Below are 25,275 nucleotides of genomic sequence, written 5' to 3' on the forward strand. Positions count from 1 at the left end.
CACGTTTTTATCAGATTAACCTCTGAGGTAGTCGAGGGTCAATAAAAGACTCAACAGACTCCTTGGTTGTGAGGTGAATAGTTTTATTTACAGTGTTCACCAAAGGAAAGGAAAAGGAAAAATAAAAGTCAAACTATACAACTCAACTGTTTCACCTCATTTTCTGTACAAACAGACAAGTCAGCTTATTAAAAACGTTCCATTCCCACCTTTAGCTGGAACCATCAAGAGCAGGTAACTAGACAATAAATTCCTCCTGCAAACACAATCTTCTCTTCCAGATTTTCCAATAAAGAAGCTCGTTCACAATCTCGAGTACCTTTTTAAAATGGGCATGAATTAAAATGTAACTACACCGCCTGACAATCACAAAATCACACTGTACTGAGGGAAAAAAATCCCTTTCACTTGGTTTGTCCCAGTGATGTCACCCGTGACATCACCAAGATTTTAAAAAACCAGGAAATGTTTGGCGGCACCTTCTCAACACTGTCCCGCGTGGTGGTTCAGAGCAAAGGAACACGATGTAAGTATGAACCAAAGAGCAATTACACGTGTTTGAATCTGCAGCATAATAAAGGCAACTAAACTGACTGGTGGTTGTGTGTTTAATTTAACCAGTGAAGTGCTCATTGTAAACTGGCTTGTTTGGAATGTTTGCTTGGTCTGTGTTAATGCTCTGGAGCTGCATCAGAATTATTCCTTGTCATTAGTGAATCCTCCTCAAACAGTTCTACAGTATACTGTCACTTTTTTATTGTTTGTGTGCTGGATGTTGTGTGATGTGGTTTTCTTATAAACTTAGTGTTCATCCTTATCTACAATGAATTTATAAATGTCTTTCATAAAATAAAACTGAATTTGCTTCACTACTGTTCTCGTGTGTTTTATATGTATACGTTTGATTAATTAACTGGTGTTATTTCTTCATGCATGGCATGTCTATTAAACAAGCGACACAATCTTCCCAAATTAACAACCTTTCAAAATACAAGATGTGTAATTCAGGTCTGTAGAAAGCATTGGAGCAACCAAATGAATGTTGTGCGTTACTTTGCTTTAAGTTGCCAAACAGGAAGTGATTCAATGAATGTTGTTGCCATGCTGGGAATCAGCACTTGTGACTCTTGTGAATGTCTGTCAGTCTGATATGGTGACATGAAAAATCTAATTATTAAAGAGCATCTGTGTCACTGCTTATTCAAATGTTATACATGTATTGAACATATACTGTATGTTCAACTCGATGCTGCACTTTCCTGGTCCACTAAAAATTCTCCTCAAGTTTGAAATAGATGAGTTGAACTGTTTGTGATATGTGTTCCACAGACGTTAGTGGATTTAGTGGGTCGATATTCTCGTTCTTTGATTGAACTGTAACATAATTGCCAATAGAAACAAATGCTGGATTGTAAGTGATGCAATGTTACAAGCGTAATGGACAATTCTAGTAAAATGAACATGCGTAGATAGAAACAAATGAGTGAAATGTGGTCAAAGGATACCAGGGACAAATGGTGAGTATGGAGGGGTTCTTTCTTTCTTTCTTTCTTTCTTTGTCACACTTGTACAAACTGAGAAGCTGAACCCTGCAGGACATGTTCAAAGTTTGACATTTACTGTTAGGTGGGAGACTAATAAATGAATACTAGAGCTGTAGGAATGTGTGTGATGTCTTTCCAAACGATCCTATTATGATTTCAGGAGAGGTTATAACCTGACTTTAAAAAAAAGAGGCATTCAACTTCAGAAATAGAAGCCATAGTCATCAGAATGTTGTGTTTTTTTTCTTTACAGGTTTATGTGGGGACAACTCAGCAGAAATGAAACTCTCTGACTCTGCTTCAGCGACGTCTTTCTCTCCTGCCAGTGGAACTCATTACAAATGGCACGCCTCTGCAACACACCCACTGAGATGCTGGCAAGGCCTCCAGTTCCCTGACATGATGCAGATACACCATCAAAGGTAGGCACACTCCTGTAAAAGACCTCATGAGGACCAGGTATGCTGCTGGACTGTGCTTTCAACATTTCATAGGCTTCAGGTTCTCCCAGTGAACTTTGTCAGACGTAATGTAAAAGTGGCCACTTCCAGAAACAACTATCTCTTGACTCCTCAGTCTCTCGCAGCTCCAATAGCACTCTAAAGCCTTAATCCTTAGTGGTTTGGACACGGCAAACTGTGGTTTTAGGCTTAAAAGCGCTGATAACACCACTGAACTTTCTCTACCCTCCACCAACTGACGGGCTAGTCATTATGATGAAAGTAAAAACTGAAATTTCTTTAAGCAGCTAGAGGAGAGAAAAATTGAGCTAAAAGGATGGAAATTGGACTTTGATATGTCAGGTTGACTCCAAATTAATATAAATGGTACTGGCCGGATAATTATTAAACATGATATAATGTTAGTGCCTCCCAACACTTTGACTTGAGCTTTTTCTGTATGCAGTTTCATGTTCTCTTCATGTCTGTGTTGGATTTCTCTGGAGGCTCTGGCTTCCCACAGTCTAAATACATGCATGTGGTCTAAACTGACCATATGTGTGAATGTGAGAGTGAAAAGTTTGTCTCTAAATATTGGCCCTGTGGTACTCCACCTCTCGCTCATTGTCAGCTGGGCTTGGCTCTAGCCCCGTGCTACTCATTACAGATAAGTGGTATAGATGATGGATCGATGGAAGTGTTAGAGTGCTTGTGGGTGTGCATGTGCACGTGTGCAGCTTTTAGAATCAGTTAAAAAGATTGCATTCATCTAACCATTTTTTTTTTTACTAATGATTGCTATTGTAATTCAGTGCATGAATTGTTTGAATCTCTGAATTGTTTCTATAACTTTTCTTTTGAATTCAATAGATATAAGTTGCAAAAAAACCTAATGATAAAATACAAATGTACAGTGAATAGGCTGGTCAAAATCCAGGAAAGTTCATGAGGTGATCTGTATCTTTAAATAAGTGAAGCTCAGAAATATGTCTTCCAAGTAAATAAACTCTGAGTAACTCTTTTCCTGGAATGAAAGTACCAATGAATTTTCTTTCCTGGGTTGTGGTGAAGTCACCAAAAAGTAAACAATTTTCCTTTTTGGCAGAAACGCCTCCCCTTCAAAAAACCTTTTGTTTTGAAATGTGTTTATTTTCTGATCCAAGATTTATGCGCTACCATCTGCCTGTGGGCAACGTTCAAACTGGATTATTTACCCAAAGAAAATATGGTGGTGAAAAATTCATGTCTGCGTGTCAGTCTGACCCTCGGTCATCTCCTGGCTCCCACCTCTGCTGCGATGAGAAGAGCCCTGCATGTGTTGTTGAGTGATTGAGGGGGGGGGGGGGGCTGGGCCAGACAGTCATCTCTCTGAAGCCTGTGCCATCCTCTCCTGCTCTCTGTTCTTCCACCTTTACGGTAAATCAGAAACACCTCAGCCACTGACAGCAAAAGCATGTTCCTCCTTTTAAAGTGCATGTGAGTGGCAATTATACATGATTTCATGACCGTTTATCCCCTGCATCATTTCAGGGAGCCAGCAATAGACCTGTGAAATATTTCTCCATTGTTATTAAGTATATCTTACGGTTGTATTTATTTTAACTTTGCAAGTATCACCAACTCAAAAAGACTTAATTTGGTAACACTAAATGCATTTGCATTAGTATAACTTATTAAATTGAAGTTGATTTGTGTGTTAACCACTGAACTAAAGTTTTGATGTGTGTGTGGTTTTCAATTGCAAAGAAATTGACAAGAGCATAAAGAGGGAGATTCAAGAGTATATTATATAACAATAATCTTGGGGAAAAAAAAGTGCATTAATACTTTTTGTAGTCTTGCCTCCAGTAATGTTATTTATTATAACAGTAAATTATATATTATTACTATTATTATAACTGGCATCACTACCATTAATAATAATGTCAACATTAATCATGAATAATAATATTCATCAAGAAAATCTATAGTTCTATTGTTTTACGTTTCTCAAATCACATTTTATTTGTGACCTTGCGACAAAAATAGTGTAACTTTTGTGAGCAGTTCTTCTGCAAGGCGATGCTGTATCCTCTGCAGCCTCTGTGTTGATTCACTTTTCTTTCATTGGTGGAGACGTAGGGCCTGCATGTCACTACAGTGAGTGCTCGGCCTTCCAACTAGCAATAACTGTCAAGTTCATCAGGAAGTCAAATATTCAGTGTTTGGAGTGAAAAGCAGCCCTGTGCATGTGACTTGCTCAATGGGGGTTAGGGCCTGCCAACAGATTAAGTGGCCACTGAAGCCCACATGGCGTGTTCTCCGTATTTCATATGAAAGCACCATTTCCATAATCCTACATCTCTCTGTTCACCACTTGTCTAAATAGTCATAAATCACCACTGAATTCCTGATTTTCATTTGGAAGGCACCAGCATCCAGAGCTGCTGGGAGGAATCTGTGAGTGAGACCTGCAGAAAATGTAATATCATCAAATGATCTCCTGTCAAACAAAAACATGGTTTTGCAGACCAAAACACTACAGAGATACATTGGCACAAATTACAGAAAATGATTGTCTTGTCTGATCCAGTCTCGCACATTCACACTTTATGTGTGTGAGACATGTATGTGCACATACAAAAACCTAGTTCCTCACCTTTCAGTTCTACAGTAATGGTTCATGTCCTCTGGGGGAGGAAACCAGCCACCAGTTGGAAGAAGACTTACTGAGTGATCCGTTCTTCCCCTCCACAGATGAGAAAGTTAATAGGTTATATCCTCATCCTCAGCTGGGATTGCCATTTCCTCTCCTGGTGACCTGTACATCAGCATGGTGAAGGAGTTGAAAAGAAGAACAAACATGGACGCTGAAAACTGGGAGGCTGCACCCTGCCTGAGGTCTGGGTGCAGAAATCAGAGGGCTAAAAGGGTTGTGGGGCAGTGGGACGTGGGGCCTCCTGCTCTGCTCCTCTCTGCCTGCCAGTGTACATGAGGGAAGATTGGAAAAGTCATCAGGCAGGCCTCGGGCCAGGGCCCCCGCTCAAACAGGGGTGGCCACCAACACAATGTCTCTAAACAAATGGCTTTTCACGATGTGATCACTATCTTGTGCGCTGCGAGGGAGGGTGAACGCAACATAAATGGTATTTTCCTGTTGAGAGAGAAACGGTTGATGATATAACAGCGCTGTTTGAGGGTGGCCACGGAAAACAGAGATGAACAAGGAACTGTTTGTCTGCTGCCCGGGCAGGCGGCCTCTGCCTTATGTTTCTGTATTCAGAAAGACAGATGTATAAATGTTGTGCCAGGTGAAAGATAGAAGTAGCTTGCAGGTTTCTCCATGTTGAGGGATCAGTCGATATGTTGCAAAGGGTTAAAGTAACGGCCTCATACTATGAAACACATCCACTCTATTTATTTTTGCCATTTGGAGCAAAACAGAACAACAAGGAGCCTAATTTATGCATTTGGATGATTTGATGCATGCAGGAGTCATGCCAGGAAAATACAGAGCAGCTTGACTATGTCTGTAATAAATGCAATTTAGACATGGCTCTGGTTCACCCCCCTTCAATGTGACCCTCGCTTTGAGACTGCATGACACAATTCCTTACAATAAGCGAACTGCAGAGTTGACTCTCTGCAACAAATTTTTAGATCATATGATTTGTAGGTAGGGGTTGCCACAACTTCTGCCCAACATGCCAAATATTGTGTGGTGCAGCATATTTGACCGCTGATGTAAACCAGTTCCATATGGCACAGGGATGTGGAGTGAATGCGGAGACCACTAGAGGTCGCCACAGGCACACTGCAGATCACATGATCAGCCAGCAGCAGACAGGCCTGGGCACTGTTCATCTTTATAGGGTTGCCTTCCCTACGTCCCCCATAACCTTTGCAATGTTACTTGGTATATAGGTTTTTTTTTTGTAATTATATAATATACAAAGTCAAGTGTGTTTTCCATCTCTGCCAATGAGAAGCCTCCTCTCACCTGCAGCCACATGTTGCCCCCTCCCTATAAAGACATGGCCTTCTGCATGCTCTTTGTGGTTCATGTCCCTGACCGTTGGTCCTCAGGTCAGACCAGTTGTCCCTCAGGAGACAGGTCCTCACCTTTCTCCCTCTAAAACAACAGCGGTGGCCGGGTCAGGTCTCTGTTTTTCTTTTTCTTTTTTCTTAACAACTTTTCCTCTCAAGATGGCAACCAGCAGGAACAGCTGCAGGTAGAGGACTAACCACAGCTGGTGCATAAACATTAACGCTGTGAACGTAAAGATTTTCAAACATTTATGTAATCATAATTCCACCTCTTAACATTCAAAAAGGCTTGGCTAAATATACAAATTAAAGCTTATATGGTTAATGTAAAAAGCTTAATGGGAACACAGCTTGAATTTGTCAGTTCTGCTATGTTGCAAGTTGGTTTAACTATAAAATGCCCTTTAGTAATTTTTAGGTAACAGTGTTACTGGACCAGTATGACTCACAGTCTGTCTCACACACGTGTGCATATGCACATACGCACACATATGCAGACGTAGACAAATATGTTCACCCTGCTCTCTCTTATTTTTGGAGGCGCACTGAGATCTTTTGCCAAATACAGCTTTATGCTGCCTGGCCTCCCATCCAAATGGCTCTCTAACAGTTAAGAAACCTCCAGGGCCCACAAAGACCAAAAAGAAACAGAGGAAAAAGCGCAATTGGCAGCCAACCACACATATTCACTGAGCTCATCCCACCAGGCAGCAGTAAATCATTATGAAAGCATAAGGCGTAGTGGTCGATGCTATCATCTAAGACCAATAAAGCGCCCGTTTGTACGGACAACCTCCTCACATATAACTGTCACTAGCTGTCATGTCAGTTGACATTTCACCATGTGGCTTTCACGGGATAGCGCTGTTTTAGAAATGGGACAAAGGAAAGGACACAAATGTGGTCTTCAAAGACCTCAAGTAAGAGGCCAGTTGGCTCAATCTTTTCCCTGCTCCTGGGATATTATTCCCCGTTGAAAAGTTTGATGTCCAAACAGCTCAAATAAACAAAGAGAGGATATGATTAAGAGGCTCTGGTATGTAGCACACAAGAGATTTGATTCTTCACTTGTTTTACTTCAGTTTTTCACATAGTTTTTGCTCTATGGCTGCAATGATACCGCAGGGTTTCAATAAATAGCCTGTTATCTGAGCATGTATGCAGTATCCTCCCATGATGCACTCTGCTCTATGTTGTGTATTAAAGGGAAGAGAACCAAGGGCGTCATCCTGTGACACGGGCATCAGTAGGCACCTCATTCCCTCTGGGCCTCGCTCTGCCTTTCGGCTCCAGAGGGGCGTGAGCGGTTTTGTCTTCTGCTTGAAGGATGTGGGGCTCTGCCAAGTTCAACCCAGTGCAGAGGCATCGTCTGCCATGTGCATGGCTTCCTGACCAGGACTGGGGGGATTCACTGTTGGGCGGAGGGGGGGCTGGCGTGATCGTCCTCTGTGCCTCCTCCTGCCCCTGTGTAATCTGGAGGCGAGCTGAGATCGCCGAGCGCCGCCGTCAGACCACAGTTTACTCTGCGAGCGAGGGAAGGGGACGTGGCCGTGCAACGGTATTTACTTCATCACTGACTTCATGTGGGTGGTCCCCCCCCCTTCGCTGGAATACAATGGCTGCACCAGACACTGCTCACTCACATACTGTCCTGCCTCATTGGAAAAGCCATAAAACACGAGTCGTCCAGGGCTCCCAGGCTGTGCATGATGTATTCGGAGTTTGTTTCCTCACAGATTACTTTACATTTTCTGGGTGTCTGCCAGAAGAGGACTACACTTTTATCAATCTTTTTCAGCATTACTCTTTAAGAGAATCTGACAAATTGAGCTCATTATTGTAGCTCATAAATAACCACTACTTTACGAATTTATGTCCAGCGGGACCTTTTGTATTTTTTTTCGTCAAGGAAACAATCTTTCAGGTCCTCTGTAGCAGCGGAGATGTTGTCATTAGCACTTAGCTACCATGTGAACCTGAGGACATAGTGATGGCACCAAAACCAGCTCCACAAAGTGTGTGTGTGTGTGTGTGTGTGTGTGTGTGTGTGTGTGTGTGTGTGTTACATGACCTGAGGCAGTGGAAACTAAGCAGACCAACTTTGTAATTTATCCAAATTGACATCTGACCAGAGAGGAAATCTAGTCTAGTATGGCTTAAATTAATTCACTTCCATTTTTCATGCCTCGCTGGAAATGAGGAGCTGCTACGTGAAAATACGAGGTCACCTTACTTCCTCATTTATGTTAAACACATCCAAATGAGTAACTGTCACTTGCATATTAGATCACCAATGAATCAAGGCTGTGTAAGGGCAACAAATATCACGCTGCTGATTTTACCAGTGATAAGTTCTTGGGGGATTTGGTCGAATATCAAACTTCCTTTACCAAAAACCGGCTTCAGCGTTACGTTTTCACAGACTTCGTCCTCATTTTCCTTCATCTATTTATTTTTAAAGAGAACGAACATCTACAATTCTGACATACAAACGCACACATGCACACACAGTAATGGAGATGTAACTGGGAGTGTTCCTTCAGCATATGGATGCCATTTGTAAGCTGCGCTGAGAATGTATAGGTCAGTCTTACCCTTTGGTATCTCTCTATCCATCTGTTTTCACATTACTTGCAAATTATAGTGTCCTCCAGACCCAAATGACCATAAATCAGGCCGGTGAAAGTGCAGAAGTTTTCCCATCTGTCATAAAACAATGATTTAAAGTACGGGTTGTCAAAATATGGCGCTGTGAATTCGCCCCGCTCCCCAGCAGTAGGAACACAAAGCACCATCTCATCGGAGTAATTTATGGCCTCTGAGGGAGCGGAGGGTGATTAGGGCCTGGGCCACCAACAGCCAGAAAAACAGTAGGAGCTCCAATAAGGATGGCTGGAAAACCTTGACCGAATTTATCAAACAATTCAGCGAAATCTATTTCTGTTTGGAGAGGGAAGCGAGATATATGGCCTGTTTAGTATACTGGTACATCACTGGAACATTTGGTCATACTGCATTTGTGAGTTTTGGAGATTCTACATTAAATAGTCGTAGCCAGGGACATGTGATGTATTGGTCAGCTGAGGTGGCCGAGGCCAAATCAAATATACAACGGGACGTTCTTGGATTTTAAACAACATATTCGTGTAAATGATGTCACTGGGTCTCTATAAAATTGTTTCTTTTGAAAGGTGGAGTTTGAGGGTGAAAGCGGCTGTGTTCAACAGAGTTTCTGGCATCCACAAACAACTGGACTAGTTTTAGTAGACTTTACCTTAAATGGCCTTTAAAAACTGAAAGGCATACGTGGTAACTAAAACGGCACAGGGGACATGGCTTCCTTTATGGTCAGTTAATATATTATGATTCACTCAGTACCACCGTCAGTTAGAGGAAATGCAGGAGCAACACTCGGAATAACAGACAGTTACTGTTGAGGTGAAGGTGGGTGGCTCCAAATTAATACTTTTGCTTATTAACACTTTCATGTGTCCCTAAACAAATACAGATTTCCTGTGAACCAGAAACTGGTGCAATAAAATTAACTTAGGTGGTCCTGCTACTGTAAAGTGACCACATATCAATATGGCGTTATACTGCCCACCTCAACATTTTAGAAAAAGTCTTTTTTGGCAGGGTTTCTGCTTTCTCAAATTGTCTATGAGGAAATTATGGATTATAGAGATTTAAAATTCCTTTTAAAAAAACTTCTACAGTGACATGTTGTATTTACATCATGTCAATTCATCACCTGCTGCTTTTTCTCTACATGGGAGGTGTCCGCCATGACTGGGCAGGTATTGTTTTTGCATCTATTTTTACAACTGCTCTTCTAGGTCCCCGGCCAGTCATCAGCTCCGTGTGGAGGGAGTAACGGCCTCAGCCCCCACACAGCGTACAAAGTGCGGAGCTTGTCCTCGCAGGGCTGAAGGTGTTTTGCTTGTACAGCCCTCCTCCATAAGTAAAACTCTCACTCACTATAACATCACTATAAGGGCACGGGTCAATGTGCTGTTTTGTGCCCTTATTCTCATCATTTAAATGTTTCTTATGTGAAATGCTATTAGAACAGTGTGAAGCTGAATCATTTCAGTTTGGCTCCTGTATAGAAGATTACTGAGCATAATTTATATAGTCAGCAAAGGCCTGATGCACATTAAATAATCCTCCAATAGTTTATTTGGGCTAATTGTGCGGCTGCCTGGCAATCTCCTGAACCACCCAAGCATCGGCTCCCCGGAGGAGTCCGCTAACCAATCAGCAACAGAGTTCTGCATCGCCGCCGGCGGTCTACGCAGGGATCCAGAGGCTGTTCTGGCCAAGTAGTTCCTTATTTCTCCAGAGAACCCCAGTGCCCTCGCTGGGACTCTTAAACTTCTGACGTTGGGCGAAGTTCAGGGGCCTTTTTGCAGCAGTGGCCACACAGACCCATGCTATCTGTTTAAACAGCAGGTAGTCCCCCGGCCCTCCTCTGTTTGCGTCCGTGGCTTCCTACTCCAGTTAGAGGGGATTTTCCCATACAGTCCCATCGTTCCGATGGGGCCCTGTTTTCCGGGATGGAGCTCGATGGAAACAAAAACACAAGTTTTTAATCTGAGCAAATTATCGTTTGTGTTTATTCTCCGCAGCAGGAATAGGGATGCAGCCGATGATAATCAGTTTAATTGATTCGGTTAAACACAACAGGAATGCTATTTTTGTGTACTTTTAAAAAGTATAATTAGCAAAAGTTTAATATCATGATTAAATAGCCATAAACCAATGAATTATCAGAAAGACAGAGGGATAGAAGAAAAAACACAGAAAATCCAACATGTCTGGGAATAACTGTGTGCACTGTGCAGCCAAACAGGTCTCCTCCACATCAAGGTGGCCTCAGCTGGGTTTCTATTGCATCCCACGTCAACACCACTGACAGCAAAAAGCACTTAGGGACCAACAGATCACTTTACCATTCCTCCAGCAGAAAGGGAAGCCTCGATGTGGGTGGTGGGGGGTCGGGAAAGGGGGGAAAGGACCGCAAGGGTGCACACTGCCAGACACTGGCCACTGGGTGGGAGTATTGATGCTAGTTTATTGTCCCAAACACTGGAGGGACGGAAACTGTGCAGTGAATAGATACATTAACATTTGTGCTTAGAGAAAGATTGTCATTTATTTTTAAAGAATTCATTACCATATCATATTGTTCCAAATCCAGTGCTTCTCTTTAATTTCATTGTATAATTGTGTTGCGATAAAAAACAAATTAAATGTATGATGGCTGGAAAATACCTCTTACGTGAAATAATATCTGTGCGGTGTGTTCAGAGATATCAGGTCAATGTAAAGATCTGTATCTCCCCTGAAAAAATGTTTGGTCCCACTTTTTTTCCCCTTGTAAATCTCCCACCGTTTTTGCTTTTTTGTAGTTAATAGCTTAATTGCCTACATTAGGGGTTGTTCTGGGGCACAAGTGGAAGACATTATTTCATTTAAATGCTTCATTTGCAGCTACGTAAATATAAAAACACCAAGGGAAATATTTGTGGCATTTGAGATGTTTTGTCCGTGATACGGTTCTGGTGAAGCTGCAGTTCCTTGGAATGGGACAATTTACTAGAACATTTGTCAGAAAACGATTTAGGAAAATACCAAATACAGCAATGAAAACTATTATTTTCCTTATATATGTCATAAAATAGCCAACATGCTCAAAGGAAACCCAACTAAACAGATTATTTACAGTAAAACAATATATAGTTTACATATGTTATAGAACTTTATTTTTCTAGTAATTGGGCAAACATTATATTAAATTAATGATGCATATCTGGGAGAAACAGGTAAATATAATGTCAAACTAAGAAAGCCAACAACTTTAAATATTTATAGTAAGATTTTGAGTGTTACTCAGTCCTCAGAAATCTGATCGTATTTGCGTGTTTGCTTTCAGCAATCACCCACAGTGGATGTCACCAAGCTCTGTGAATCCACCAAGCGTGGCCCAAAGTTTGTGGCCCGAGGCCCACTGCTCCCTCTCTTTGCGGGTTACCAAGGTCGAGCATACTCCCTGTGGTATCACACACATATGCACGAGAGCAATACATGCATTGAAATATGCAAACACAGATCCATTCATACAGATGTATGCACCACCTCCACAGAACACAAGCACACCTTACTATTTTAAATGAAAGATATATAAGCACAATTTGTATGCACTTGAATCTTGTTTCAAATAAATCTAATTAAGTTAATGGTTGGATATTTATTTATATATATATATATATATGTATGGTATACGGAGAAGAGATGGGTCTATATTTAGAGTGTAATAGTTATGCTTTTATGGAATTTAGGTATTAAAGCAAAACCATCAGAAGACCGGGGAACAAATGGAAATAATTGAAGTGTTTGTATTTGGCAGCACTCATATATACAGTAGGAGTGTGTGCTTGACTATGGAGCTTGTTGGCCTGACACTGGTGAAATAATGCAGCCAGGTGAGGCCAGGCGCCAGTTGCAGTGACAGACAGTCTCACCTCCACTAAGCTTGTCTCTGAAGATGTCTTTTAACATGGGGAAATGTGGCCATTCACAGCCAGCCGAGCGTTTCAATGAGCCACATTAGCAGTTGCGCCATTTGTTTTTCAAAAGGCAGCTCAGAACTTGCTTTGATGGCCTGGAAGCAGGTCCACATTTCACTTTGTCATTCTGACGAGTCTCTCTCCTTTCTAATCTGCTGAGTCTTGCAACCTCCATGATATTGTAAGGTGATCCAGGACGTCAAATGTAGTGCAGCTGCCAAAATGAACTTGGTATTCACTCACTTCAAGTGTTTTTTAAAAATATATTTTCACAACATATAAAGTTGGTTTTTACTTTAAATGCAAAGTATCTAATACTGGGATGCATTTAGATGAATCCACTCACTTTCAGAAGCTTATCTCAAAATTATGATGTTTGATGATGTCTAGATGGTTAAAAAGAGTTTTATTTGAATATAATCTGGTTGTCGGGTGTGTTCAGTGTGTGTGTGCATCGCCTGGAACCATTTGAGAAGAATTAATATTCTACAAAGGAGATGTCAGCCATCCCATGTCCTCCGTCACTCATTCACAGCCAGTCATTTGTAAGTCACACTTTGGCATTGAAGGGAGTCGGGCACTCACCAGAGAGGAATTCCCTCTGAGGGTAAAAATCCTCTTGAGGAGACCTATGATTATATCTATATTAATGGCTCTGTAAGTCTCGAAAGATGTTTTGTCTGCTCGATCGCACAAATAGAGCTTTTTCACAAAGGAGAGGGTCATCTTAAACTGATTAGGTTACAGAAATATCAGGTTCTTTTGGAAAGCCTGTGCTGTGCCTTTGGTCTTGTTATGCAGACCCTGATGCCAGATGCAATAAATTATTAGTCTAAATCAGAACAGAATGCCAGCTTTACATCAGTATAGAGGTCCATGTCAAGGAAAAGAAACGGTATGTTTGAAGCGCAGAGACCCAGTGTCAGGGACTATCCCCGCTAAGTCCAAGGCTGTTATTTGCTGTTTCACATCGCACATGGATTTGGGCTGTCCCTGAGAGAGAGCTGTACGAGGGAACTTTGTGGAGACCTTAAATGATTTAATATGTTTTATTCTCAGCAAAAACAAAGAAAACTGAAAAAAACAACTCAAAAACAAAGCAATGGCTGATAAATCACACAGCTGGCTTTGTGGTAGTCGTCTTTTCCAAAATGCATATAAACTATTGCAGAAAGCTATTGATGATTATAGTGGATATGCATTCGCATACTTGAAAAAAGATACAACACAACTGTAGACAATATACAATAAATGAGAAATTCAGCATTTTTCATTTTGCCAAGATTAAAACCAATATCAATTTCAACCCTTTCCATTTGTGTGTGGAACCCAGTAAACTAAGAACATAAAGAATGCCAAACTCATCCTGTGTTCAATTATAATCTTCATTTTTCTCATTAAAGTTGTATGATCTGGAATAAGATGCATTCTATTGTTCCCTCCTGCAGAGCATCAACATATCACTACACATTAATAGCTATCATAATCATATGGGATTTGTGGACCTTATCTAAAGCAATGTCATTTTCAATGAATCTGCAAACCATTTACTGCCTCAACTCTCTTGTTATAGTCACAGCAGCAGAGGGAGGTACCAATGTGAGATTCAGGTTCCTGCTGTATGTATAAGTTTTATTTAAAATCCAAGCTTGCACCCATTCTATTGTTCCTTGTAGAATCTTAAAAAAGGTTTTTATCGTCTAAGTTTAACCCAAGTCTGCAATTATGCTGGTGACATCTGTTTTGGGTCCAATACGGTGATATACTGTGTCAAAATGACACATCAATTATCTGGACATATAGGCAATGACGTACTGGAAAAAAAGATACCAAACATCCGCTTTTTAAACATTTTACACACACACACACACACACACACACACACAAATGTGTATTAATAAGGGAGTAAATTCATGTTTGAGAATAATAAATTAGAATTCTATAATGTGACTTTAATGACAGAACAAACCTATCATATTTCAAATATTTAAGCAGTGAAGCTAACGATTCAGTGCATCATAAACAGCACACATGTCAGTAGCCTATATAATGATACCTGCAGTGCAGTGGGGACCATTGCAGAAGTTAACCACCCTGTGCCAAACATACAGTAGAGTACACTCCTCTTACACCACTATTGCCTCTGCAACAGAATACACTCATGTTGGTGTGTGGCTCAGCAGCCACACCTCTTTTTCAGGACCACAGTCAAACGGCTCGACACAGTTCAATGACACTACAACACCCCCCTCTTCTGTGAAACCATGAGTTACTAAATAGCAGGGCTACACAAACACTACGTAAATTGTTGAACAACTTCACAAGTGTCATCTTGGCCAACAGCGTCCGTTTCCATGGAACATGGCAAAGTGTAGTGCTTCCAGGATGTACCCATGAGCCCCATGGGAGCTGTCAGAAGTCGGCGAGGTCTGGGCGGGTAATATATGAACAAGATTTCCAATAAAACAAGGCAACTCTGACCAGCATGCAGGCTGCGAAATCTAAACCAGGTGGGCTGCCCGTGTTCAAAAATATCAAATGAACACCAGATCATGATGCTGTTTTTCTTCCTCTCCCTATGTGCTCCTACAAGACGCAGAAGTGACGGGCTACATTTAGCAAACACCTTGCCTTGTTAGCGTGGTGACGGGATATGTGAAAATAAACCAGAGCCAACAAAAAAGATTTCTCAATGTTCAGCTGAGTCCAGTGTCAGTCCGGGGTACTTGTCTCTGAAGCAAACCTAATAACTGAAAATGCTCTCAGTATGTCAGCTTTAACACACTCCTGTTATTTCCTCCTTTACCATACCATATATCATGTTTAGCCTGTGGCCTTGAAAACACCTCTGAACATTCGAAATGTGTGGGTATCACTTGTCCCTATCAGGAAAAATGTGATTTGAATAAGGTGAGGTGAACTGTTTAAGTGATCACGCATTTGCCATGAAATTCATCCTCATTAAGGATGAAAGATTAGGTTTCCTTTTTTTGCAATGAAAATAGTCAACAGAGTCAAGAAGGCAGTCAGCTCTCAAATGTTTTCCTGCCAGGACTGTAATGCAATTTTCTGCACTGGAGAGGGCCACGTTCAGAAATAAGCCTGGAGACATGCAAGAAGGCACAAACGGAAACATTTCGCTCGGGGCCAGGAAGGAAGTACCTTGCCACCAAAAGTGAGTTAGGAATAATGGAAAATACCAAAACACCCAAATGAGAACTAGTCGGTATAAAGGTAACAGGAAACTGATAGAAGTATAGGATACTCAAGGGCTGTTTAGTTGAGTTATTTCTTTTGAACCTCAGATCAAGGACGACAACAGACTTGTGAGAGAACCGCAGTACCACATGTGATGTCATGATGCTAAGAATACTTAAAGTCAATGTGAATCATTCAGTAGTGGAGCTGACAGCTTTTAAATAGTGCTGCCCTCTTAAATGTGTAGGTCATATAGGTCAATACTGGAATTGCTGAGTAGTTAGCCAACTATTATAGCTAGCTATGGAGAATGTGGCTTGATAATCAGTGACTGGAGATTTTAAGCTTGCAGAAAGTCAAAGTCAGCTTTATTGTCAATGTCTTCACATATACCAGACGTACAAAGGAATCTAAATTACGTTCCTAACTATCCCACAGTGAAGACAAGAAAAATACATTTTCTAAAGCCAGCAGAAGTTAATGTGATAACACAGCAGGAGATCCTCCACTGGATTGCTTCTAACCTGTGACAGACGCAATAATGAAAGGAAAAAATAAAATATATATATATAAAATGATCAATTTGTAGTGTTGTTAATGTTCAAAACCTTGTGGGTCAGCTTGCAGATTTGTATCACTGCTATGTGGTTATTCAAACAACAACAATTTTTGAATGTCATATTTCCCCAGACCTGGGTAATGTGTCTTTATTTCTGACAGTTACACTGAGCTGTGTATTTGCTACACATTGAGTAATGCTGGATGTTCTAAAGATTCAATGCAACCTTACATGACAGTTCACGGTACAGTGTGTAGAATTTAGTGATATCTTGTGTTGCAATTGCATGTTGCAGCTGAACACCCCTCACCCTCCCCTTCTACACATGAAAAATAACCTGTGGTAGCTTTTAACTGTCATAAAAACTCAAAAGGTGTTTAGTTTGTCCAGTCTGGGCTACTGTAAAAACATGGCGGCCTCCGTAAAGAGGACCCCCTCGGTGTAAATATAAACTATATAAATATAAAGTATTTAAATATATTGTCCCCATGTGGCCAAAAACTAAACAATGACAGTTCTAAAGTGTTCTCTCTTATCTTGTTATGTTATCCTTGAATGACACATTTTTATTAAACTCCTCCGACAGGTATTAAATGTCCCGGAAGTTCAGTGTTAATCCATTTTATACTCAGGAATTGTTATACTTGTTAATCTCTTTCTTTGAGTTGAATAGCAGCCAGTACAGATATTGCTAAATACAACTGAACATTTAGTTGCATCATCTACTGTAACTGAGCCTGTGTGTGCTCTATTTTGTAAGAGTGTCTTTGTGTAACTGAACTGTGTTCCTGACAGGATGTAGGAGAAGTGCCCTGGAGCAAGGTGGTGGGAAAAGAAAAAAAGAAAGAGCAATCAGATTAGGACCTAGTGACATCATAATCAAAACTGTTTTTCATGGCTATCGCCGACACAAAGCGTTTGAGTCGGTGTACATGAAAGGCCTGTGACAGCATTTTCTCATTTGAAGTAACTAAAGCTCAACTTTCACTTCTCCGTTGTGCTATTGGCCCCTCAAAAATACCTGTTGTGAGAAGTCGGGCACGGTCTGTTTGTGGTTAAGTCGGCCATGGATACCCCAGAGGAAATTTCATGTATTTCCTTCACACTTCTGTTAAAGCTCATAATATGTGACAGATTATACCCCCAAAGACGGACGTGGCGGAAAAGTACGACTGCACCTAATTTAGCGTTAAGTGTGTGTTGTGTGTACAGCCTATTGTTGGCATTACTGGCACTGATATACAGTATTTAAGATGGTTATTGCATCTGAATTTTCATTTAATGACAAGTTATTCAGTTCAAAGTGTTGAATACATTTTTGCTTTTTGAATCCTTCTCATGAGTTCAAGTGTTAATTCAAAAGACACCAGAGAGTTTTAAACCGTAATAGCCTCCCTATTAGGATTTTCTATGCTTCCTTTTATGTCTCTGTACGTGTCATCAAATCCTCCGTGTTTTAAACCATGACTATTTCTGCAGCTTTTGATATGGCTTTGGTTAAACTAAACAAATATTTTTAAATATCTTACGCAATTATGTTGTCTGCGACACTAAATCTCTATGGCCCACATGTTGGTACTAAAGTAAACTATGCAAGTAACTGGGTAGTTTATGTAAACACAGTGCAAACTGCTGCTTAGCCCAGTAGCAGCGGCAGATCCCTAAGTACTGGAGCCTATGATTAGACCCACTCAACCTTTGGAATAATAAACTTCGGCTTCTGATCGTCCTTAATCGGACATTTAATCTCGCTCTCTTTTTTTAAACTGAGATCAGAGTTGGTTCAAAAGCTCCGCACTGTCCTTTAATGTCCCTCAAGTACTCCAGTTAAAATAGCTGCGTTTCATGTGTAACTGCTTTTGCCAGCTATTCCTAGTTTAAGATAAAGGGTTGATAAAGCAATTTGTCCAAAGTGGGTGATTCAGAAAACATTAAGTTACTTTCAGTTGTGATGCTAGTTCATACTGAAGTCAGTTTCAGTGTCGACTAAGGCTGACATTACAGCGTGTCTAGTAACAGAAGCGAAACTGTCAGTTCCCACTATAAACACTCACTAACTAAGAGCATCATTGATAAAATTGTAAATGTTATTAGAATCAGGTCTAACTTAATAGGTTTTTTATTCCCACAGTGGCACTCCCTGAAAGTGCCCCACCAAATTCAAGATAATAGATATCTTCAGCAGACCTTCACCCTGTGTCAGCTCGGTCATGTCCTGCAGCTGCTCACCAGCATAATGATAATTAGCTCTATTGAGATGGGTCCACATCAGCATTTTTTTTTCTTGATTTGAGATAGTAAATTGGTCGCTGTGTTTGTTTGCTCCAGTAATGTCTAACAACTGAAGAAATATCTGCTGTCCCAGTCTGGAGCAATCAGGGTGTATTCTGTTTGGCACGCATGAGTGCGCCTGAAGTCCACAGGGTGAAGGGGAACTACACTGGATGTCAGCCCAGCTGGAAAACTGCCCTGTGAGAAGCTCCTCAGCTGTGAAATGGACAGTCTGCGTTTGATACTGCATAGTGTGTGAGCTCAGATTAAATGATGGGACGGTGACGGGAAACTTGAAATGAGTAATTCAATTCTTAGAAAAGGCTGCTGAAATGTAAAACAAAAACCAAATCACTGAGTGAAGCAAGACAGTTTTGTCCCATCCATATCATGTTTGTTTACACAGTGCTCAATCGGTTGCAAGCGCGGCAGTCAGCAACTACAAATTATGTGTGAGCACGAGTGCTCACCACGACACACTCGCACTCAGCTGGTTTTGATGCAGGGATGGGATCATGGGACAAGTCTTGGACGGCTGCGAAAGGGCTGTAGACTCCGGCGGTCTGCTGCATCTCTCTGTGGGTGGGAACACACTGCAGAGTCTTCTGCAACCCAATAAAGCAGCAGTACACTGCTGGAACAAGTAGGCCCGACCTCGTGGCCCCGCGACGCAGTGGTCCAACGGCGCCTGCCGGCTGAGCCCAAAACACCATTTCTGCACCAGATGTATTCCTAAGATTTGGTAATGCAACAACTTCAAAGTCCGACTTGATTGTTTTTGATTGTATGATTATTCAGCACTGCCGTCTTTTTCTCTTTATTTCTGGGGGGAAAAGATATTATCATTCAACCACACTTATTTAATTGCGGCAATTGGAGCCACTCTAATTGAGCCTCCCCTTTCATCTGTAATGGTAATGATTATGAGATAGTGTTTGTGCTGAGCAGTCTAGTCTGATGAGTACGAGTGGAATGATGTGACTGCTTTTAGATTTCATCTGCTTTTTTAAATATTGTACTTTTGCATCCCACGCATTAATACAATCTGACTTAAAACATTTCCGTTTTTTTTTTTTTTAGATATAGCAAAACTAATCCTGGGGCCCTCACATTGTTCTTCATCTCGGTGCTTGTAGCTGATTGAATCTTTGTAATGGAGGCCTTGAATAAGTAAACAGTGAATGCCTGTTCATAATGTCAGCCTGCTTTGTCAGGGCCACGCAGACATTTAAAGAGCATCTTATCGTGTTGATTTAAGCAATTAAACATGAAGTTGCTCTCTGCAAGCTCCGACTGACTGTATCATCTTAATTATTATCCACAGAGCCTTATCCTCAAAGCATTTTCTGTGGCACGATAAAGAGAACTTATCACAGCCATTACGAGGTTAAACGTCTGGCTATTTGAAAAAAAGGTTGAAATTGGGAAATTTAAGGCAACCTAGACCTTCATATTTGGGTTGACTGATACTTTCAAGGTTCATGTGCCCGGTAAAGTAATTAATTCTCAAACAATACTTTCTACACTTATCAGTTTGTCTGACAAACACAAAGGGGCATAAATGGACTGTTAGTGGAGTCTGAATATCTGGCTAAATACAATAGATGAATCACCCATTTTTTCTTAGAGGATTGTTTAAAAGTTCACATTTGAGTGAGGGGTATTGTTTTTTTGGGGGGGGGGTTCGATTCAGTGCTAAATCGACACCAAATGGTATCACCAATGTAATCAAATGGAAGGAAGGTTGACATTTAACACATTAACTGTTAACAGTAAAGTATACTGAACTTAAATATACAAATATAAATAAGTGCAAAACTCTTAACAAATGTACATAACTAATAAAATAAATAAATAAATAATTTTACACAAAAGTACAGTTTCTCTGCTTTAATATCATCACCAATTGCCCCCCCCCCCCACGGTCGGGTCCAGAGACATCCATTAGGTCAGGCAATCAGTTAAACACAGAGCATCTCTCTGTGAGTGCTTCATAAAGTTTATCATGTTCCTCCCCTCCCACCGACTTGTTGCACATTCTGGTGTTGAAACCCTTTCCACAGCTATACATTTGACCTTTTGAGGTGAGTGACTAACTATCTGTAGGCTAATGTTACATGCTGCCAGACCCATGTAGAGAGTATAACCAGGCATGTGTGGTGATGTTTATGTTGACAACTATTTCAGTACAGTGCTCAAGCACCAAAACGAGGCGCTGAAATCTGTGTTATTTGGCTGTGTAGGAACCAGTACTGGATTTTGGTACCCAACACTAATGTAATCACTGATTTGTATAGATTTGTAATCAGAAATAAATTTTGCTATAAGTGACAAGCTTTTTATTTTTGGTGAAGCCATACCTCTGTAGCTATAGCTGTGTATACCCATACTAATATTAATCCTTTTTGACTGCAGACTTTTGTCCCTATAAGTCAACCACAACCAGATCCTGATCTAATCAAATGTGACAAAGCTGTGCAGAGAAAGATGAGCAGTGATCTGGACTCTGCCCATGCTAGTGTGGAAGCTGTTTTGACAAGGATTATCGCTTTCATCAATAGGTAATTTATAACAACCCCCAGCTTCTGCAGACCTCGTATCTCTACTGGAGAAATATGCTTACAAATACGAAAGCAATGCTGGTAGCTTGGTTTCTCACCTTCTGCTGAAGTAGGAGGGGAAAAAAACCCTAAAACATCCAAACATCACGTTATCTTTGGCCCATATCGCAGGCTGACTCTTGCGCAGTCGTGAGTTGCTTGGCAGAACAATCACCTGCATGATGACGCAAAGCCAAAGAATTTATCCGTAAGTCTTCATAAATCATCTTTTCATGTTAAAATAAACTGCCCGTGCGACTTTGACAAGCAGCAAATGGATTCTGGAAGTTTCTGGAAAAATATTTAACCTTTACCTTCCTGTTATCTGGATAGATACAATAGGCATAGAAGCCCAACATATGTACATTTTCATCCATTTACACCACACGGCTGCATTTCACAGCAAGCCTTGTCTTGACCACGTAGAAGGACGTTAATTACAACAGTGGATTAACCATGTTTATGATGTAAGTGAGTCATCTATTCATTTTGTGCAGTGCAATTGTTTTCACAGTGCAGTGCTATCATGACAGCATCTGAAAAATGCAACCCCACCCCTTCCTAACACTATCACACACAGGTAAGTACAATTACTCTGTGGCGCCAGTGGTCTTCATGGAAAAGCAACACTGTGTATATCTTATTATTATTTTTAATTAATCTCCAATAGTACATTCTATAAATGGCCTACAAAAGGAAACATTTTACTCTTATAGGAATAGATTTCAGAGCCTATACTTTTGTAATTTTTTACACAAGTACTGTACTCGAATGTGTGTACTTTTGTCCAGCCTTGGAAAAGAAAAAGATTCAGCATGATATTGATATAGAAATAGTGCTAAAGCCCCATGAATTAAAGAAAAAAAAAAACTATTAACAGCTATTTGTTTCTGCGGTTCCGCCGATTTTCTTCAATTTCTCAATAGATTATTTTTAAACGTTAACATTTGCAAGATGTCGGTTGCATTTCAGATGCTCTCGCCGCAGAGTAATGAGACTCAGTCCAATGGAATCCTTGTAGGAATGCATGTTAACGTATAATATACAAAAATCAAAGACAGAGGAGGAACCAGAGAAACCATCGACCAATGTTCTACCCATGTTCTTGTCAGCCTGCCTGCTTTGGTTAAAATGCACTGAGAGGATACTGTGCTGGAGCATTAAAAGGGGATATCCTACACATGTTTGCTGTACATCGAATTGGAAATTATCACACAGAGTTTGCAAAGAGAGGAACAGACAATGAAAGCAAGCGACAGGGAGGCCAAAAATGTGGCCACACTAGATTTTCCTCATTGCTTTTTTGTGTGCTGGAACTTTAGTTCCAAAAAGCCACCCACACTTCACCACGTAGGGAGAAACCAGTCTCAAACTGGCACCTATTTATGGACTCTGCTACTGCCAGACAGAAATTCCTCCTCCAGTGAAAAAAGCTCATTGACTGTGTAGCTCATCCATCATTCCAAAGCCATCGGCTTTAGAACAGAAGCAGCAGGGCTATGATTTGGTAACACACTTTGCTTTGATTGGTTTCCCCGCTTATGATTTTGACTTCCCTTTTAACTTTCTTTTTTTTTTTTTTAAATTAAGCCCTTTTCCTCTAAAATATATTTTCACTAGAGCTGAAGTATCATGTTCTGAATCTCAGCTGGTTCCCTCCAAGTCAGGGTATATGATCTTCATATACTGATATGAAAGGTGATGGATACCAGTGCCCGAAGGTAGAAGGAGATGAATTATACAGCGTATGCATGTGCACTCCAGCTCTTGGAGTGATTATAGAGAAACTTTGAAGTTAATAACTTTTGTGGTGCTTGTGTTTTGGGTCATTAATAGTCGGCACAGTCTGAGGAAAATGGACAAGGACTCCATCAGTCTTGGTGGAGTCATTTGCTGCCTCGGTCTTAATGGCTCATCACTTAAGTAGGTCCACATGGACATGGTGACAACTCAAGGAGTGGGTGCCGCCTACCTAGAAGTGGTCTGCTGAAATTAAACTTGGCAGAGAAAGCCTGGTCGATGACCCCACTGCTTCTGTGGATCCCTTTCTGGAGGTCCAAGACGCAGATTCATCAGAGACGGGATCCGTGACTGCCCAGCTGTGAAGTGTGTAAACGTAGGAGGGGTTTACGTGGAATTTTAATTGTGCTACATGTTCTTAAACTGACTCAGCCCTGCTCATATGTGCAGCATTTGAGCAATGACGTTCGTCTCGTGTGAGCTCCTCACTGATGTAACAGGCTGAGGAACTGACGTCATGAACTCGACTTCACCTGCATAGGCTGCCACTCATGCAGATAAAGATGTCGTGGCCCCAGCCATTCCTGCTTTGATGCCAATTAGTTAATCTTCTCACCAGTTTGTCCAGGTATGCAAACACTGTCGCACTATCTGTGTGAAAATCAGTGCACACTCTGCACACTCAAAGTCAAAACAGGGTATAGCTTTGAATACTATTGTGATATCCATTCACCCTATATGATCTATTAAGCTCTTTATCGAAGAATAGAATCTCTGAGTTTGACACTTTAACTTTGGCAGCTATATTGTCACTATAGTCACCAGTGCAGTGGCCGTTCTAAACCTGCCTTTTAGAAATGGTTTGTTTTGTCTGTGTTAATACTGGTTGCAAATGTCTTTCTGAAACTGTAAACTTGAGCTGCGGTAATTGAGCTGAGTCAAGAAAAGTCTGGCCGATGGACTCGTCATGAACTCTCCAGTTTTCGTGATCAATGTGTTGCACCACATTTAATACTGCTCTTCCTTGGGTTCTCAACAATACGCCTGGTGAGTGTGAAGTCGATAAGATGAACGGATCTTGAGATATGCGAGTCACATACAAACCGGCACAGAGATTTCTGGGATTCCTTGCAGTCAAACCTGTGCTTCTAAACTTTGCATAGTGCTGGGAATCATGAATTGTTTATTAAAGTAATGTAGTTGATAATGGTTATATAAACATAATAGGCTGAGGATATTTTAAATGGATGTCTTGGCTGTTGGTGAAGATATAAATGTATTTCTATTTAGGGCTGTCTGGCCTATTTTCGTGTTTTATTTCCTTCTGGCAAAAGCCAAATCCCTCGGCTACTGTAAGTCACTTCTCAGTGAAGCTGTCAAGAAACGTATGGACTTTGATGCTGACCACTTTAGCTGTGTAACCCCAGTGTGCTGGAAATAGGGCAAACAACAACATGAAAACATGAAGGGGTTTGGCACTGGTGGCCACAGTGAGGCCTCATTGCTGCTCCTGCTCGGAGTTTTCCAGCGATCACGTCAGTCAAATATAAATGGCCAATGTGCTCATAACTGCCGACGCAGCACAAGACATAGCAGACTGTCATTTGTTATGTCAGATTATCTGTGGGAGATAAGCAGTGATTGACAGAGGAGATCTTAGTGATATAGTGATGATGGCAAGTTCTTTAGAGTTCAACCTTGTGCAGATCTGCGTGCTGGCAGTGTCCTGACGGACTGAAGAAGGACTTTCCATTGGTCAAAATGGAGCAAAACACATTCTAACCACACCCACTTTCAATGGCTATCACCATCTATTTACTGGAACAAAGAATGTTAAGATATCCTAGTGATCTCTAGAAAGGAATTTAACTCCACCAAGGCCCACACCCCCCATTCTTATTAAGAGGGAGCAACTCTTCAATGGACAATTGACAAGTTGGACTGATTGTGTTCTTGTTTTGTCTTACCCACTTGGCCCAGCACATTATTGGCATTAACACTCAAATTATTGTGACAGATTTTACCACATCGGCCGTACAAACAATCATTACTTTTTAAGACATCACAACAAGAAACAGATGACATCGTGATGACTGTTACAGCTGGGCCTGTAGTGCGAGAAAACAGGAGTATTATGAATCAATGTCTGTCAGTGCGCTGACACTGGAGCTTGGACGGCTACCAGCAGGGTCTCCTTCCTCCAGTTCACAGCTTTAACAAGTTTGATTTTGAGTGACCTGGGGAAACGGTTTAATGACTGTGTTTCAACACTGTGTGTGGCTGGGTGGTCCGACGCGACTGGGCACGGACGGCGCTCTGATGTACAGT

General features: G+C 41.1%; 1 long non-coding RNA gene across 1 annotated transcript in view; it reads left to right on the forward strand.

The window, feature by feature from the left end:
- Positions 1-463: 463 nt before the first annotated feature.
- LOC138412383 (uncharacterized) overlaps positions 464-25,275 on the forward strand; it is a 49,269-nt gene continuing 24,457 nt past the window's right edge. Inside the window, exons 1-2 of the long non-coding RNA XR_011244788.1 lie at positions 464-526; positions 1,798-1,966. This is a non-coding gene — a long non-coding RNA (uncharacterized lncRNA). The remainder of the gene's footprint in view (positions 527-1,797; positions 1,967-25,275) is intronic.

Source organism: Paralichthys olivaceus, chromosome 12 (genome assembly GCF_024713975.1).
Source record: "Paralichthys olivaceus isolate ysfri-2021 chromosome 12, ASM2471397v2, whole genome shotgun sequence".
NCBI lineage: Eukaryota > Metazoa > Chordata > Actinopteri > Pleuronectiformes > Paralichthyidae > Paralichthys > Paralichthys olivaceus.